This window comes from Ruditapes philippinarum, unplaced genomic scaffold (genome assembly GCF_026571515.1).
Source record: "Ruditapes philippinarum isolate M1 unplaced genomic scaffold, ASM2657151v2 ctg937_1_1_1_1, whole genome shotgun sequence".
NCBI lineage: Eukaryota > Metazoa > Mollusca > Bivalvia > Venerida > Veneridae > Ruditapes > Ruditapes philippinarum.
The window spans coordinates 276,824-289,273 of NW_026861665.1; the positions used below are offsets into that span (position 1 = coordinate 276,824).

The 12,450-nt window shown below is 31.1% G+C and overlaps 1 protein-coding gene across 3 annotated transcripts in view; it reads left to right on the forward strand.

Annotated features, from left to right (window-relative positions):
* Window positions 1-12,450, forward strand: part of LOC132716448 (uncharacterized) — an 88,734-nt gene that overhangs the window by 2,088 nt on the left and 74,196 nt on the right. The window contains exon 1 of one of the 3 annotated variants that reach the window (XM_060699724.1): window positions 2,760-2,883. The exons of 1 other annotated variant lie outside the window; for it this stretch is intronic. The gene's annotated coding sequence lies outside the window, so the exon portion shown is untranslated. Of the gene's footprint in view, window positions 1-2,759; window positions 2,884-10,350; window positions 10,574-12,450 lie in introns of those variants that run through there. One more of the 3 variants, XM_060699721.1, reaches the window with a different exon arrangement.

The following is a 12,450-nucleotide window of genomic DNA, read 5'->3' on the forward strand; positions in this document are numbered from 1 at the left end:
TTATTTAATTGAAGTTATAGTGTACCAGTTTTTTATTTGAAATTATAGTGTGCCAGTTATTTAATTGAAGTTATAGTGTGTGTCCGTTATTTAATTGAAGTTATAGTTTGTCAGTTATTTAATTGAAGTTATAGTGTGCCAGTTATTTAATTGAAGTCAAAGTGTACCAGTTACAGTGTGCCAGTTATTAAATTGAAGTTATAGTGTACCAGTTATTTAACTGAAGTTACAGTGTGCCAGTTAATTAACTGAAGTTATAGTGTACCAGTTATTTAATTGAAGTTATAGTGTACCAGTTATTAAACTGAATGTTCATTGTGCCAGTTATTTAATTTAAGTTATAGTGTGTGTCCGTTATTTGATTGAAGTTATAGTGTGTCAGTTATTTAATTGAAGTTATAGTGTACCAGTTATTTAATTGAAGTTATAGTATGCCAGTTATTAAATTGAAGTTATAGTGTGTGTCCGTTTTTTGATTGAAGTTATAGTTTGTCAGTTATTTAATTGAAGTTGTAGTGTACCAGTTATTAAATTGAAGTTATAGTGTACCAGTTATTTAATTGAAGTTATAGTATGCCAGTTATTTAATTGAAGTTATAGTGTGCCAGTTATTAAATTGAAGTTACAGTGTGCCAGTTATTTAATTGAAGTTATAGTGTACCAGTTATTAAATTGAAGTTATAGTGTGTGTCCGTTATTTGATTGAAGTTATAGTGTACCAGTTATTTAATTGAAGTTACAGTGTGCCAGTTATTTAATTGAAGTTATAGTGTTCCAGTTATTTAATTGAAGTTATAGTATGCCAGTTATTAAATTGAAGTTACAGTGTGCCAGTTATTTAATTGAAGTTATAGTGTACCAGTTACTAAATTGAAGTTATAGTGTGTGTCCGTTATTTGATTGAAGTTATAGTGTACCAGTTATTTAATTGAAGTTATAGTGTGCCAGTTATTAAATTGAAGTTACAGTGTGCCAGTTATTTAATTGAAGTTATAGTGTACCAGTTATAAAATTGAAGTTATAGTGTGTGTCCGTTATTTGATTGAAGTTATAGTGTACCAGTTATTTAATTGAAGTTACAGTGTGCCAGTTATTTAATTGAAGTTATAGTGTTCCAGTTATTTAATTGAAGTTATAGTATGCCAGTTATTTTATTGAAGTTATAGTGTGTGTTCGTTTTTTAATTGAAGTTATAGTTTGTCAGTTATTTAATTGAAGTTATAGTGTACCAGTTATTAAATTGAAGTTATAGTGTTCCAGTTATTTAATTGAAGTTATAGTATGCCAGTTATTTTATTGAAGTTATAGTGTGTGTTCGTTTTTTAATTGAAGTTATAGTTTGTCAGTTATTTAATTGAAGTTATAGTGTACCAGTTATTAAATTGAAGTTATAGTGTGTGTCCGTTATTTGATTGAAGTTATAGTGTGCCAGTTATTTAATTGAAGTTATAGTGTTCCAGTTATTTAATTGAAGTTATAGTATGCCAGTTATTTTATTGAAGTTATAGTGTGTGTTCGTTTTTTTATTGAAGTTATAGTTTGTCAGTTATTTAATTGAAGTTATAGTGTACCAGTTATTAAATTGAAGTTAAAGTGTGCCAGTTAACTATCAGAGAGGTGGTTTTCACTCAACCGTTAAGAAAGTACAACAAACCAGTTACGCTACGGTCTGTAAGGGGAGATCACTGCAGAACAATTTGTCCTCAAAATCATTCGAACATTATGCAATTCGTACCAATATTTAATTGGGTATATTCTCGGCACATATTGTCTTGAATTTATTTTAAGTATACCAATCATTTCAATTTTATTTATTATTTTGATTCAACCAGACGTTTCAGACCTGACATTATACAGACATTATTTTGTGAATTTATGCATTAGGTTCTACTTTTTCACAAAAATATGCAACTTTATTAGTACACAACGAGCACATACCAAGAACATGTTTTTTTTTGTGATTCGGATATCCAACTGTAAAAGAGAATGATTTTCAATGCTGATTGACTGTTCACATCATTTGGCGGGTCTTTGATGTGCAGCATCACTATTTAAATTGTTTGTTCATTTGATATACTCATTACTTCGTTACTCTATAACACTTTTTAAACATTTTGAAAAAATTCATGCTTTCTGCCATAGTTATTTGGTTAACCTGTGCCTCTATATAATTGACTTTACATGTATTTTAGTTTCCCTGAGCCTAAAAATTATAGTACATCAAGAGGATAACTTTTACACCACTTAGCAATTTCAGGCATTGTTCTTCACTTAAGTTATGTCCCTTTTTCTTATTAACAGTTTATAGATCTCATTACATTTTTTCATTCATTCTGCTGTTTTTCTTTTTTTTACCTGTTTAAAAGACTCTGATTTTTGTTATAGATAATCTGAATGGGGGAAGGGCATAAGGTGAATGAATTAATTTAATTTTCATAAACATGAGTTATTATATCATTCAAATATGTTTTATGCTACTCCTTTTTGTAATGTCCCTATTTAGGCAGATGGCAACCTATTTATCAATTGTCAAAATAGGAGCAAGGCCAACAATGTACATTACATCAATAACTTCACTCCCGTATGAAAATTGAACAATTTCATTTTGATCTCGGCCCAATTCATCACTGCAAAATGATAACATCTATTTTTTTCACGCAACTGTAAACATGAGTGTACCGAAGGAACGTGCTTCCCTCTATATCGATTATACTCTATTACATACTCGAAAGCATTTGTAAAAAAAATACTAGTTAAACGCAGTACATAAAAGTGAAGTGATGCAGAACATAGCTTTAATGTGATCTGCAAGGCCATTGTGTTGCTGTTTTTTTATTTCGTATGACGTGGGCTGAATTCGGGAATTGTTTTCGACAGATTACTGTGAGTACTAATCGTTTACTTCAAACTAAAATACCGCAATGTTGAATATTTTGACCAAAATTATGTTTATTCGTGTATTTAGTTTTAAATAATTTATGAACTATTTAAACGGAATGTTATACTACTATATGTGTGGGGAAAATCAGGTCAAGGTTTAATTATTGAAACTAGAAGCTACATACATAAATGTCAGATTTTACAATGTATTTTATACATGTATAATAAATAGTGTTAATGCATTATTTTGTGCTTGTTTTTTGGTGTTTTTTCCCCCCAAGATTTGTAATTATGTGATTGATTTTTATTTGGATTTCTTTCTTTTTTCTTGCTCTAAAGAAATAAAAATGTGTGATTTAAGAAGTAGATTCAATTTGTCTTTTCTATCCTTTTTTCTTTTGAAAATAACTATCAATAATTAAAGGCACATAAGGCCTAAGAAATAAATAAATTTTTCACACTTTAGAATTTATGCAAAAATGACTTTATTAAACATTTAAATTATGGTTCTAGAGCTTATCATTTGATGAAAGAAGCACTGAATTATCATTATTTGTCAAAAAAGTAGCAAAATACAAAATAAATATAGTATTTTGACTTGCATACAAATTACTAAATCACTATAAATGTCTTTATTGCCAAAAAGCAATAGAACAGGTATTTGTCCAATTAGTAACAATGAAAGCATTTTTGGGCCTTTAAGTTGAGATCTGTAGATTTCAAAGATTCTAAAAAGGAAGAAAATAAATAAAAGTACTATTTTATTATGGGTGCATTTTATTCCCTTTACATCTGATGGAATAAAGAAAGAATCAGTATACTATGATACTTTATAAAAGATTCTATGATATTTATATTTTTTTTATCTCATTTCAAAAAGCTTTCTATCTGGAAGATTCATGCAAAAATTTCATGAATGTATTGTAAAAATTTATTGTGAAGGGAACAAAGAAAGTAATTTACACAGTACAAACGGCACTTAAAATCTATTAAAATTATCAGAGAATTATAGGGCATGATATGTAAAAAAAAGCCCTTAAAGGAACTTCACTAAGGTCCTAAGGCCTAAAAATGAAAAATTCAAAAATCTTAACAACATCAAGTGGAACACTTAATTTGGTAAACTCTGCTAAGGATAACAAAGAAATATATTCGGAATTGAATTGAAAATCAATTTTCTGTGCTATACTTAACTGGATTTGAGTGAAAAGCATTGCAATGTTTTTCATTTTCTGGGCATTAATTGCATGCAGCTTTAATAATTATTGTCATGTTGCATCAGTTATATATTAATTCAAGCCAGCCTAAACAGGGTCTTCTTTATTCGCACAGATTGGCAATCCATATCATCAGTTAACATTGGTTTGTTTTTTCAGTCGGTAGATTGAAATTTCCCCCCTTGACCCTGGGATAAATCAGTTGGTTTCGTTGGCACAACTGTTGCCTCAAATAAAAATGAAAACCCTGCCTAAATCTTTTATGTAATAAACAATAATGTCTAGATAATATGAAATTAAGCAAAGCCTATGTATTGGGAAGTCAACTAAATTAAGTACTCATTTTTCTGTTTTAAAGGTGTCCTTTGATATTTCATGCGTAGTTTCTGTTTTCACTCATAACACTGGACGATTATTATTAATCCAAAACCTTGCCTATTACCATTGAGTTACATTGAAAATGGCAGCACCTTGCCTATTACCATTGAGTTACATTGAAAATGGCAGCACCCAACTAAAACTGACACTGAAAATTTCATCGACCCAGCTTTTGACTTCCCCATATAAGTGTTGGTTTTCATCAGATTCAATACTGTTTGATGAACATTTTTGCATTTAAATCTGATTACAAAAAAGAAATTAACCTACAGAACAAAATACCTAAAGAATACCCAAAACAGCAAAAAATCAAAAATATTGCAGACTTGGATTAATGAAGCCTGTGCATGAATCATGTAGCGTAAGGTGCATGCCTCCATGCCTTCTTGTACAAGCTCGAGCATAAAATCTGTCACAACAACAATAACAATCACTGCAAGTTCCATTGTACAAATTAACAATGCTTTAAGGCCTTGGAAGTTTAATGCCCTTTAACAGGATTAGGTTTGATTAGCTATATTCCGATGATATTGAGTATAAATGCATTTGTATGGATCCTTGTTAAAATGCAATCAATACCCTCGCGTTATTAGTAGTGGTAAAGTGAAGGGATTTCATAATGTACATATTAAATTCATGTTTCTCATAATGCATAGAGCTATCATGCGTACAATTCATATTGATGTTATTATTGATATTTTTTTGGTCAGCACACTTGACTCAATAGGGAGAGCATTGGGTTTGAAATCCACAGGTCGCCCGAGTGTGATCCTTGGGCGAGGCGTAATTTCTCCCTGAAAATTGGTGGCTGACATTGAGTCTATGGATCGTTTATTTTGTCTCTTACCACTGATTCAGAAATCATATGGGAACAGTAGTTTGTCACTTACAGAGAGATATGGGTCAGTTATCCAGGAAATCCGGTTAGGTGGATAACTGTCTACTGAGATGTCACGTGTTCCGGTCGGGGCAAAAAACGAAAAAACAAACAAATAAATTGATATTTTCCTGTTGAATGATTTCGATACAGATTTGAAAAAAAAAAAAACAATAATTTTGACTTGAAATAAATTTTTTGGAATTTTATACACAAAATTAATAAAGGTTCTCAGTCAAATTCGCTGTGTTATCAATATCAATACTTTGTTGAATCAATGACCACTCTTTACTTAAGTCATCAGTATACATGTATTCATCTTCCTACCTCTTCCATGTGAGGGTGGCGGCCAATGTGAGATGACACAAAATTACATATGGGAAGTAGTTAACTCATATATAATTTATATCTGAATGTATGTAAACCTTTTTATAGTGAAGCAATATTTTTTTAATGTTTTGCTAAGAGACAGATGAGTTGCAAGTTAAAACCCCATGTTTCGGAGCCAGGTTGCTTTCACTGGATCACTGCTTGTACATACTTAAAATTGATTCGGTTTAATTCAGAAAAATACTTCTTTTTCCACATATTAAAATATAACAGAGCCTTTTATTTTTTTTTTTTTTTTGTAAAAGACTGTGGGCCAACATTTTACATAGTATTGACAGTATTTTAGTTTTGATTCTTGTGAAAGATGTACAAATTGGTTTAAGTACAGTGACAAGGGACCTTTGGCAAGTAATTACCAGGTAAAAAGAAACTGAAATGAAATTAATTTCAATGTAATTTCTATGGATTATTATAGAATATAAGGGTTGTCAGAGACAGTTTGTTTTGAAAATGAGGCATTTATTTTAGATTTTATCACATATAACAAAGAGTGTTTTAAATGTTTTCAGCAGCCCAAAATACATTTGTTGGTCTACAGCCGCCTCCTAAAAGTAAACCCTGGAGAGTTGGCTAAGAAAGTAAAAATGAGCCGCGTCATGATAAAACCAACATAATGGGTTGTGACCAGCATGGATCCAGACCAGCCTGCGCATCCCCGCAGTCTGATCAGGATCCATGCTGTTCGGTATCAGTTTCTCTACTTGTTATAGGCTTTGTAAGCTAACAGCATGGATTCTGATCAGACTGCGCGGATGTGCAGGCTGGTCTGGATTCATGCTGGTCGCAAACCCATTATGTTGGTTTTGTCATGACGCGGCTCAAATGTATTTAGAATCTTCACAGTCAGCAGGACATAATGTTAGTATATACAATAAATTGGCACCCGATTTTTAAAGATACTCCACTGAGGTCTAAAAAGCCTTACACTACAGAATTTAAATTTCTTACATAGATCAACATACTAGGGCATTTAAAACAAGATATTTCAGAAATATACTCATACATTTGTGCTATTCTTAGCCCGATTTGTTCATTTTTCACAATTAAAATAATCATTCTAGAAAAACAAAGTGAGCAAATAATCTTAACTTTTGCGCACCAATTTTTGAGCTAGAATTAATACATACAATGGAAAATCACTGATATCCTTTCATGTCATGTGGAGTCCCTTAAGTTTAAATCTCTGGACACTTCCAGAAAGTCTTTTACATTCATTAATAAGACAATGAACTTTGTTATGTCATGAAGTTATCATTTAATAATTACAAAAAAAAGACAAAAAAGAAGAAAAGAAAAACGGAAAAAAAAAATTTTGTTCATACAAATTTTAACAGAAAATTTGAGCAATATAACAGGTAAGTCCAGACTGATATATCGCTTTTTGGGAATTTGTAGAAAATTCTTATTAGAAATTGACACATTCTCTGTCTGTCGACTTTGAGAGAACTAATGGTGCATTTAAGTTCCTTATGGGAATGTTCGCTTTTCTGTCTCCTAAAGAAATTTGTGACGTCTAATTTAAACTGACAGGAGAAGATAGTGTTCTTCATGTTTAAAATTATGGCATTTTACCTCAATTTGAAATTAAAGAAATTCTGGATAAGTTATTGAATCAGACAGTTTGCAAGTTTTAATTTGTTTTTGAAAAATGAGAATGAAGACAAGATTTTGGTGATTTTTTATTTACTCTATTTGCAAAGGAAGGCAGTCAAGTGGGCCTTCCAGAATTTTTTCAGACTTAAGGCTTTCAAACTTTAAAATGTATCTGAAGTCTATGGTGGAATTTGAACCAACAGAATCTGATGTGGACATTTGCTTTCCGCATCTGACAAATGTTTCAGTGCTTGCATCTTGATTGGTCCCACAAACAAAAATCAAAATTATTATGTCATCAAATAGTTTCAGTTTATAACACAAAACTCGCACACCAACCCCAATTGTTTGTTTGGTCATTTTATGGGTAAATATATATTTTTGCAGTCAAATTTTTTTCTTCATTGTAGTTGCAGAATCATAACAATTCAAATTCCATTAAAAACCTCACCTTTATACACTTAAAAGCTAGTATGTCTTTAGATGAACTAAAATATTTCAAGAAAATTACATTTGAGAAAAATGTACTGATTTTAAGAAAAGTAAAAAGACTTAAGATTAAAGTAATAATGTATAATAATGTCATGCTTATTTTCCCAGTTGCAAAGCCACAGGTGGTTTAAAAAAAGAAGAAAAAATTAAAATAATTATTCTGGAAAAACAAAGTGAGCAAATAATCTTAACTTTTGCACACCTGAATTTTTTTAGCTAGAATTAATACATCCAAAGGAAAATCACTGATCCTTTCATGTCTTGTGGAGTCCCTTAAGACAGTTCCATGTTTAAATCTCTGGACAGTTCCAGAAAGTCTTTTACATTCATTAATAAGACAATGAACTTTGTTATGTCACGAAGTTATCATTTAATAATTACAAAAAAAAGACAAAAAAGAAGAAAAGAAAAACGGAAAAAAAAAATTTTGTTCATACAAATTTTAACAGAAAATTTGAGCAATATAACAGGAAAGTCCAGACTGATGTATCGCTTTTTGGGAATTTGTAGAAAATTCTTATTAGAAATTGACACATACTCTGTCTGTCGACTTTGAGAGAACTAATGGTGCATTTAAGTTCCTTATGGGAATGTTCGCTTTTCTGTCTCCTAAAGAAATTTGTGACGTCTAATTTAAACTGACAGGAGAAGATAGTGTTCTTCATGTTTAAAATTATGGCATTTTACCTCAATTTGAAATTAAAGAAATTCTGGATAAGTTATTGAATCAGACAGTTTGCAAGTTTTAATTTGGTTTTGAAAAATGAGAATGAAGACGAGATTTTATACTTAATTCTTTTTTGAAGTCTATGGTGAAATTTGAACCAACAGAATCTGATGTGGACATTTGCTTTCCGCATCTGACAAAATGTTTCAGTGCTTGCATCTTGATTGGTCCCACAACCAAAATCAAAATTATAAGATCATGAAATAGTTTCAGTTCATAACACAAAACTCACACCCCAACCCCAGTTGTTAGGTTCATTTTAGTCGGTAAATTTATATTTTTGAAGTCCAATTGTTTTCTTCAATGTGGTTGCAGAATCATAACATTTCAAATTCCATACAAAACATTTAACCACATCTTTATACACTTTAAAGTTAGTATGCCTAGGATACATGAACCAAAATATTTCATGAAAATTAAATTTGAGAAAAATGTACAAAGATTTTTAAAAAAGTAAAAAGATTTAAGATTAAAGATATTATATAGGCATAAGGACTGATTTTGCAATATTTATCACTATATTCTTTTTACTAACATGACTAATTTTTAAGGTTTTTTTTTTTGGGGCTTATTTTGACCTCTTTTAGGTGGATTGCAAGTGCTTTTTGCAATGTGAGTTTTTGTTTTCTTTGTTCATTTGAAAATATTTTACTTTACCATACATTATCATTAAAGTTATCATGAATATGGAGGCGTGCAGCTGTAACCATATATCGTATGAGCCGCGTCACGACAAAACCACCATAATGGGTTTGCGACCAGCATGGATCCAGACCTGCCTGCGCCTCCGCGCAGTCTGATCAGGGTCCATGCTGTTCGCTATCAGTTTCTCTACTTGTAATAGGTATTGTAAGCAAACAGCATGGATCCTGATCAGACTGCGCGGATGCGCAGGCTGGTCTGGATCCATGCTGGTCGCAAACGCATTACGTTGGTTTTGTCATGACACGGCTCATATAATTGCTTGATGAACATCAATTTATATATATACATCAATGACATTGAAGAATAATTCTAATTTCCCCATATTTGTATAATTATGTCGTGCTTATTTTCCCAGTTGCGAAGCCACAGGTGGTTTAAAAAAAAGAATAAAAAAGCTGTGTAGGAGGTTGAAGATAATCTATTTTTAAAATAAAACCATTTAATATTGATGATAAGACAAATTTTCATTAACTGAACATTTGCAGTACTAAGGGCTCCGAGGGCCTCTTTTTTGGGGCCATTTTCTTTTTTTGAAAAGTATTATCTGATAGTGCATTGGCCGTAATAAGGACAGTAAACATATTTTATAAAATATAGGTCAGTTTAAGGCCAAGAATTTTATCAAAAGTACGCAGCTTTACACACATACACAGATATCCACTTATACTAACAAAATATGCACTGTAGATTTATAGATTTTTCCGGTTTAAACTTTATGCAAGAGAGCAAATAGCTGGTAGTTTTACAGATATTCACAGAATATTTACAAAAGTGTTGGGCCAATCTTTTTATGTTAGATCTTAGTAGATCTATGGTTGTATCAAAAAAAAAAAACTCTGAAAATTATAGTAAACTATGTACATCATAGCAAAGGCATAAGTTTTTGTACTAATGACTGACTGTGTGTAAAAAAATAGCAGCACTTAACCATAAAGCTTACAGTTAGCGTAAACGCATTTTTTTCCTGTACAGCTTATAACACATGGTAGGTATATTTTTAACCTATATGCTCCAGTTAATTTTAATCTGTTTTATTCAGGCCTGCTACTGTACCTCTCTCTATACAGAGAGTTATAATGTTAAACCAGTAGTAATGTTTCAGGCCCTGTAGAGTTATTACGGGATATTGTGCATTATGGTTAAACGTGTGGTGTATGTGAGCTAGAAAGCCGATTTTTTTTTCTTCAATACTGCGCTGTTGAGGCAGTTATGTGACTGTTAAATTGAGGATCACTCGGGGAAAGTATATCTCCGTTGTTAATATATTCTAAGGGCAAAATATCGGCTTCTAAAGGATTGGCAAATAAAAAAACAGTAAGTGTAAATTTTATATAAATGTGTAAGTGTAATGTTATGCTTTCTTTTTGTATAGCTTTTTTGATATCAGTTCAGTTTAAGAGCATGCCCTGCATTATTCAGTGGGTGTTTTTAATTGGGATATATTGGTATAAAATTGGTATAAGAAAACAAAAAAAAACTTAAGCTCAAAAGCTTAAAAGATATATAAATTATTTTAGTTGGTTCTACATTCACCATGGATTATGTTAATTGTAAATTTACATTATATTCATGTTGTGAATAAGAGTTAATTAAGAACTGATTTACTTGTTTTGTTTTGCAGTTTTATTAATTGTTATGGATTTTAGGTCTCAATTTTTCTAATTTACTTTTGGAAGATACAAATATATATATCTGTATCATATAATAAAACATACTTAAATTACATTCAAGTAAATACTTCAGTTTAGACATAGTATAAGAACAAAAATTGTTACTGTTAATTAAGTGTCTTTAGGAAGTGTCTTTCACAGTTTAATACATGTATCCTTTAGATTACGTGCATTAAAATTAACTGCAAAATTCATAATATAAGAAAAATAAAGATTGGCCAACACATTTTCGATTCATTCTAAAAATTGAATGAAATGAATGAAACAATTGCTGATAATTGAACTGATAGTGAATCAATCAATAAATCAGCCTTGCATGCATTGTGTTGTACCGTTGTACTGCTTATTGTGATCATGAAGATTATATCCCTATGACATTTCATGGGAATAAATTTAATAAAATCTATAGAAGTCAAGGGTTGAAGTTTTCAGGACTGCTAAATAGATTTCAGGCTTTTTTGAATACTGTTTTATAGACCTTTTTTTAAGTTAATAATATTATATAAATGGATTAGGAAAAAGGTGCATGCTAAATGCAGAGGGTTTTTATTTTTGTTTCTGTTTTTGAATTTTTAATTGTTTTTCAAGCCATGCTAAAAATATGACTGTAAGTGACATACTTAAATTTGAATTCAGGAATTTATTAAAATCCTTTGTGAGCGTGACCCTTTTCATACTGACACCAAAAATTATAAGCTTATGCCATCAATATAGAGCCAGGCCAGCCTGTACATCTGCTAAGTTTGACCAGGCAGTGTATACTGTCCATTGACTTGGTGTGGTGGTGTTGGTAGTTTTCATCTGGAAATGCAATTTACCAGAGCACAGTTCAGCCACCGCATCATTCCTAGGCAGGCTGACAGATGACTTACTTCAGTGTTACATATATCCCCAATTTTGGTCATGAATTGTTCTTAAAATGGAAGAAGCTGGTCAAGTTCATTTCAGAAATTCAGCAGGTTAAGGGTCTCCTCTCTATGCTCAAGCATCTCCAAGGTTTTTCATGCGAAAAGCTAACCAAAATTAATTAAATAAAAGCAAAACAAAAATTCTTTATTAGATTTTCATCTCCTAATAAAGTCCCCCACCCCACCCTCTTCCCTTTTTACATAAAGACAAATAAAACAAAACACTAAAAATATATACGGAGTTATCTTTAAATTTTGACAGCCGTTTATTATTAATTGAAGAAAAGTATTACACATTTTAATACGGCAGCTGGTACTTCCAGTATATCATACAGGGGGCATTGATTATAGAATATACAGTATTTGAATTTAGATAATTCTTTGTAAATTTATGTATTTCAATGTCAAAATGATAACATTAGACAAACAGTTTATCTGTGTAAATTTAAGCCTGGCCAGGCGGCACCACTATACATGTGAGCAGGCATAGGCATTTATTAGAAAACGTATGGTATACATTTAGCGGTCACGAGCATTTGTTAGAGAATGTATGGTATACAAGTAGACAAGGGCATTTATTAGAAAATGTATGGTATACATTTAGCGGTAGAGA